Source organism: Pinus tabuliformis, chromosome X (genome assembly GCF_031772625.1).
Source record: "Pinus tabuliformis cultivar Carrire ecotype Pingquan chromosome X, CPIR1, whole genome shotgun sequence".
NCBI lineage: Eukaryota > Viridiplantae > Streptophyta > Pinopsida > Pinales > Pinaceae > Pinus > Pinus tabuliformis.
Genome location: NC_142308.1, coordinates 693,840,713 through 693,848,478, shown reverse-complemented (window position 1 = coordinate 693,848,478; position 7,766 = coordinate 693,840,713).

Below are 7,766 nucleotides of genomic sequence, written 5' to 3'. Positions count from 1 at the left end.
GCTTACAAATAGAATGGTAATAAAACTAGCTCAGGCGATGGTAGCTTATCTTTGAGAAGAGATGTCGCGGCTACATGCCTATGAACTCTGTCATAATGAGTCTTGAAGGCTTATTTATTATTGAGAAACAATGGAAACCCCTAAACATCCAAAAACCTAACCCTAGGAGATGAAGTGCCAAACCTATGGGCCCTGTTTGGCTAAATTGGTACGTCAACTTCCCGGGGTCATAACTTTGGCATGCGATCTCTGTTTGACGCACATAATACCTCATTATAAATATCTATCCAAGGACTACAAATTTTGCACAGAAAACATAGACAAGGGATTATGTTTGCACCGATTTTCCCAAAAAACATCGTTTAGGGCCTCAAAATGGCTCTAGAAGTTCAGGACCCGAAAAGTTGCCAAAAATAGTAAACTTTGCTACTTTTAAGGAAATTGAAAAAATGAAAGAGACAATGCTGGGGGCCAAGTGGAATAGGTAGGTGGCCACCAACATCCACTTGGATCACCCCCCACTCCGTCTTAACCACAAAACCAATCAGGGAGCGGTACGCAAACAACCAACAGGTTTTCTCCAACAACCAATAGACCTGTGATGTGACACCCAACGAACATATGAAAAACGTGCAGTCTAACTAGGCGGAGGAGTTGCTCGGAAAGTTATCGAAATTCTGGTCATATTTAGAGAAAATTTGGCAAGGATTTTTGCAAATCGAAATTATAGTTGTTAAACTTCAAAATTTTAGGTGTCTTAGATGTTTTTGATGGTGCTTAATCCATTTCTACCATCAAAAACATGATTCAAACACTGATTCTACAAGATTTTTTGAAAAAAATTTGACCGGATTTCGAACACTTTTGGCCGTCTGGGCAATTCCTTCACCTCGTTAGACGACTCCTATGAAAAATTGTGTGGCAGGTGTTAGGGGTCTGACAAACACATGACCTTATTTGATTGGACGACAGAGGGATGTGGACACATAGGTGGCAGGAACAGGTTGGCTAAGTGCTCAAGAACTAAGGCTGAGGTCATGGCCCTTAGTGTATGGGTGAAGGGGCCAACCTATAGGTATGAAAATTGTATGAAATATGAGTCACTAAGGTCAAACAAGTTGTAGCTTGAATATCAGGAGTTTTAGCTCTTTCTGGTTGTTGGTAAATTTTTAGCAGTTGTAGCTCCTTCCAGTAGTTGCTAGTAAATGTTCAAGGGTCGAAGCTCCTTTAAGTGGAAGCTGATAAACACAGAGGTTGTAGCTCTTTCCAGTGGTAATTGATAAATCAGGGAGAATTTGCTTTCTACTGGTTGTAGCCAGAGAACTTTGTAATATCAATTTGTAGCTTGCCTTGTGAATATAGTGAAGAAATAATTTGCAGAATCTATGTGTAATATCTGTGCCAATTATGTTTATTCTTTCCATGCTCATTTGAATTAATTGTTGAAGTATTTCTTGGTGTCCTAATATCATTGCAAGTGAATCTTTTTTTTTCTAAAACTCCTACAATATTGATTGACCCCCCCTCTCAGTATTTTTCCTAGTTTCTAACACATGTATATAACTCAACTTCAAGTAACATTTAAATCATTTCAAAGTGATAAACGTAATAAGACATATGGGATAAGGAAGACAAAATTATTTTTTATGTCATGTGGTCTAAATAAGAACCATTTAGGGTTTGTACCAACATATAGCTACAAAACATGTCAAGGGATATACATTTATAACAAAGGTATGCATTTATCATTGAGAAGGTGTCAGAATTAATCCATACTATGTAAACATGCAATCCCATGGACTTGGAATGCATTTTCAACCTGAGGCATGCATTTTCCTAAATACCTTTTTTCATGTAATTTTATGAGGTCAACATCCAATTACCAACACAAAGCATGTTTTTTTCTTCCTAGGGTGTGTATTTTTCATCATGCCCTAGTTTCATGCATTTTTATATATGCATTTTTTTCTTTTTGCATTTTTATGCATTTTTTTTACATTTAAAAGGTATTTTTTTTATAAACCATGCCATACCAACATCATCATCTCATAATGGATTACCATTCATTTTTCAACATCCTTCCAATGAATATCATTCATATGCCTAAGAAAGAATCAATTATGGTTTATGTCATTATATGTTTGCAACTTATGTCAATGCATACATTTTTATAGTGCAAATTTGTATTTATCCTTAGCATTGTGAACATATTCTTCCCTAACAAGTACAAAATCCATTTCATGCATTCATCAAGCATTTTCACTTGAGGGCATGCATTTTTCATTAACAAGGTATGTATTTTCATCAATGCCCTCTTTTCATGGAATTTCATCAGGACGATGTGCATAATGTGCATAATTCATCTAAAGATGTGAATTTTAACTAGCATTAGAATCATATAAATTATCATACAAACCCTCACACAAGGTAGTGCATTTTGCACTCTAGGACATCCATTTTACAACATGCCTTACTTTCATTCCCGAAACACATAATTTCCATTTTCAGCATTTTTTTTTCTTAAGGAATACATATCTCTTATCAATGCATTTAGTACTTAATAACCTTTATATCCTTCATCTCATCATACAAAATTCACCATTTGGAGTGCATTTCCTTTACACCGACGCATTTTAAGAAGGAAAAATTAAGAGTTTTCCCTCTTTATCCTACAACAAAAATTTTGATGTTTTTGCAAAACAAAGGGTTTTAACTTTTCATTTGCACAAGAAAAGGTATATTTAGATGTACACATTTTATACAACCCTCTAACTCATGATATTTCTTGTAGATATACAAAATGAAATATCAATTTCCCTTGTGGATTCACAAAGAGATTTTTCTTACGTCCAAATTTTCAACCTCAACTTTCTAAACATTGGGAAAAAATATTAAAACATAACAAAATTTTCATAATCATTTAGGTATTTCCAACAACACAAGTTATTTTATCGGTATCATTGAAACTCTTTGTCAAACTCACTTTAATTCATCAATATCAAGCAAGTGAGTTTAATGTGTTTTGCCTTAACTTTTTTCAAACAAAACACTTATCAAAAGCTTAATAAGCTTATAATATTTTGTAAAGTTTACTTGAAAAGTTGATTTTTGACTAGTGAAAAAACTATTTTATGAATTAAAAATGTCATTGCAGAAAATTAATATATACTTGCATGAAAGGGAAATCAACTGTAAGGAAAATAAAGATGCGTACATAAATAAACACACCAAATAAATGATAGATTACCAAACTATACAATGCTATGATCTAATGGAGTGAGCTCTACCTCCAAGCATAGGGCACCGAATTGAAGCTACAATTTCGTAACTCAAGCCAAATCACACACCACCATAAAAACTAATATTTGAGTTGGAGAAATATCTCATGAAATTTATATTCGATGTCATGAAAATTTGGATTGTGTGTTTGAAGGGTCATCCCTTTCAAATGGATAAGAAACTCTCTTTTATCATGATCTTGATTGAAACTAATATTAAGTGTAAATCCACTTGAGGATAGGATATTATCAAGTGGCTACAACAATGCATTAATAGTTTCAAGATTCATGATAACTCCCAACTAATTGTTAAATTTGAAATTCGCCATGCAGGTTACAATAACTTGCTCAATATACATTCAAAAATAGTTATTATGGTCTTTAGCTCCCTATATCCATTATATATACTTAGGATACCTTTAAATCTATAATAAAAATAAATATTCACACTTGAGCACATAGAAATATACCTTCCAATAAATGAAACCATGAAATACTTGTTGTATTATCTTCCCGACGTGGCTACATGATTAGTGGTGGTCAATCTCCTCCTTCATGACATCTTAGATCTGCAATACATGATCTACAAATGCTCTACACCATTAACCCAAATTTATTCAACCTCGTAGCTTGTGGACCCATTCCTATAACAACTTATTCACACATGAGAAATTACTTCAAAAGTAAATACATAATACACTAATTCTCCCTAATGTTAATCACAATTCAATGAGATACTAAGAAATGTAATTGGAAATTCCTAAAGCTTAAATCCACATGTGAGCATTAAAACGGGAAAATATAAGGTTACATGTAAATGAAGAGGGATTAGAAATAAGGAAAGGAGCATGTCAAAATATGGTAATTTTAACACTCATCATCTCCCCCAAAGTGAATATGTTGCATTTTGTCATGCACCCCTCTACCAAGCTATTAGGAGAGATGTTAAATGATTCCTTATCTAAATTTCCAAGATTGGTTGGAAATACCAGTCCAAATTCCCTTTCCATCCAAATGAAAATTATGATGATATAATACATCAATTTCATACCCAATAACATCTTGAAGTCCCTTCAAATAATGGTTGATCTAGTCTAAAAAAAATTGTTGACACACACATATTGTCATTATATTAGCCATGCATGCTTGATTCATCTAATTTTTTCTCAACCCATAGTCATTTAGAATTTTTAATAAGTCTTGTATGGTTTCACAAGTGATGATAATTATTCTCTTATTGTCTCCAATTTCCATGAAGTTATTAAAATTCCCATGTATCCAATAGGCATCGTGAAGTATTGTATAGGAAATTTTACGTCAAGGCCATACTTTAGACATTCAACAATAATATTTGGGAAATGATACAAATTTACTTCCAATTGAACATATCTCTAATTCTGTTTCTTTAAATGATCATCAATATTGTGCTCCTCTATGTCTCTAGGGGCAAGTTCTCCTCTAGCATCATATTGTGCCATGAAACTTTGCATGACTTGATTATAAAGAATACCACTGGCCTCATGAATGTATTTTCTCATGTATAAGGTTTAATTGATAGACCTTCATTAACTAATGTAGTTAGATTAGTCCAATTTTAAATAAAAACATCTATTAGATGCGCCATCATAATACCATTACATGTTCTAGAGGTCTGGAAAAGAAAATGAAGTTGTTGCAAAATGGTTATCATCCCTTAGCCACTCATACATCCATATATAGAAACAATTCATTTTTCTCCAAGAAAATTTTAGAGTTAAGATAGATTCTTTAATGGACTTGTTCTTTCATTCTGCTACAACATTTTGTTGTGGATTATAGGGGACAATTAGATCTCTCTTAATCCTAGTCTGCTTTCAAAATTCAACAAGCTCCTTTGTGGTGTATGATTTAGGAAAATGGTATAAAATATGAAATCTCAAACACTGACCCAAAATCACTCTTTTTTTGTGGCTTCTATTATGGAGCAAACCTTTGACATGGGACAAGCTTCAAATTCATGGTTTTCAGGGCCCCTTAATATTCCTTCTTTGTCCCTCCAATTTATAAAATGTCAATCAGCTTCTCAATAGTTGTAGTTTCTCTACTTCTATCTTGGACCACCTTGCTATGCTCTTTTGAAAAATTAACATAATAAAAAATAATGTCCTCTCCACTCTACAATTATGGAGTGACTCCCCTTTTACTAATACCATTGTCAATAGAGCATGGAAACTAGTCCCAGGATTCATCCTATGGGAGATTTGGTAGGAGCGTAATAAACAAACATTTAAGAATATAAGGACCTCCATAAACTTTATTTGGCAAGTTGTCCTATAAAAAAGAAGGGAAACAATATCTTCTCTTCCTTGGCCCTCCAAATATCGGGAATGCAATCAACCTGAAAAAATCATTCTAACCAAAATGGGTCTCTCCCCTTATTCCTTATGGTAGACTCCCTTTGTCCCTAATTTCTTCCCTTCTAGCCCTTCCTTCTGCCCTCCCCCCACCCAAGTGTACTTCATAAAAATTAACTTCGACAGGGCCTCGAAAGGAAATCCAAGCCAAGCCAGTTGTGGTGGTTGGATTCTTCTTCCCATTGCCCCCCTCTTCCTTCCCTCCCCCTGACTCTCTCTGATTGCATTACCCCTTCCTCCTTCCTCCTTTGCCCCTCTCTTCTCATCCTTTCATCTCTTTCCTATGCCTCATCTCTTGTCCTTTCCTCCTAGGATTCCACCCATTTCCTCTTTTCCTCCTTGCCTTGTGTCACCTTTCCCACCTTTATGCATTTCTCTCCTTATCTTATTCCTTCTCCTTTTCTTTTCCTTTCTCTCCTTTGCTATCTTTGATTGTCTTCAAATTTCCTTCGTTCATTCCCCTTTGTTCTTTCCTCCCTCTCCCCCTCCCTCTCTTCTAGTATCCACTCCTCTTACATTTCCTCCCCTTCCCTTGCATTTTTCTTTCTCCTTGTTTCCCCCCCTTCTCTTTCCGTCTTTTTGTCGTTATCTATTCATCCGTTGCCTTACTATCCCTTAACTTTCTTTCTATTGTCTCCCCTTTCCCTGAACTTATTTTTTCCATAAGCTTTCTCTTTAGGTTTCCCCTTGTAGGTTCCCTTGTCTCTTTTTTATTTTTTTGATCAAGTAACTGTAGTAGGCCCTTATACATTAACTTATATTCTATTCTAAATAATTTTTATGTTTTTGTCTAGAGGAATAAAAACTGGGCTAGGCTCCTACTCACATGACACATGGTCGATTCTGACTACTACCACTATACCTCTACATGAACCTGTACACACCCCCACACATAGTCTACACGGTAAATCAAGGGATTTGAACCTCGAATTTGCACAACGTCTAATACGATGATCACTAATCGAACTACACCCCTTAGGGGCATTTCTAAGTATTAATTTATACATCTTATTATACTTTTAATTAATATACTATATTAGCATTTTAAAAGTCATTAACATACATATATCTCTATATATTTTATATTACTTTTTAAAAGTTCTTTATTTCTTATATAATACATTAATTAAAGGTCGCTGAATATTGACTAATATATTCTATTATACTTTTAACATTTATAATTTACTAATGTTCCTACTCATAGTATATTATTTCTCAAAGGTTTCCTATTAATGTTATAATACATTGATTAATATTTTTACATTTATGAAACATTAAACTTTTAATCATAATTAGAATAACAAATATATCATCTTTTATTATTACATATCTATAATAAATGATTACAATTAGGTTTAGTGTTTTAATAACATCTATTCTCTTGAAGCCATGCAACTTTTGTTTTATTGGGTTCTTCTCTAAGCTCTTGGATCTCTTGTTTCCCTAGCCGACATGCTTTAGTATATGTTCTTCCTAACCTACCTTACATTTTTTTAATCATTATTTTTTATTTTTATGGTATACTTTAGTTTTTTTAACTATATTTTTATTTTTTCAATATAGATTTTTTAACTATTGTTTTTTTGCCCTTTTTAGATTAATGTATTTTATTATCAAAATTTTCCATAAATTGTTTTTTTTTTTTTTTAAATCATTTTTTATTGATTTTTTTTCTTGTTCAAAATTAGCATTTTTTAAAAACTAATTAATATGAATTTTCTTTTAAAAAAAAATAAAATTTTCAAAAATTTGTGTTATGTTGTTTTTTTTATGGACCGAAAAATGGGCTTTAGTTGCATGGGACAAAATTTGTTGTTTAGAAAAAGGAGGCATTGGTCATGGTGATCCATATATACTCAATAGAGCCTTAAGTGCAAAAACTTGGTGGAGATGGATTAAAAACCTAGAGGATTTATGGAGAAAAATGTGGAAATGTAAGTATGCCCGCGATACCTAGGAATATCATGTCATCATAATGATGGCAAACATCAGTGGTTCTCATATCTAGAATGATGCTCGGAGAAAAAAACATCTTGTGGAATTAATCAAAAGCAGGAACAATGCACTATTTTGGGATGGCTCTTGGCATCAGTGG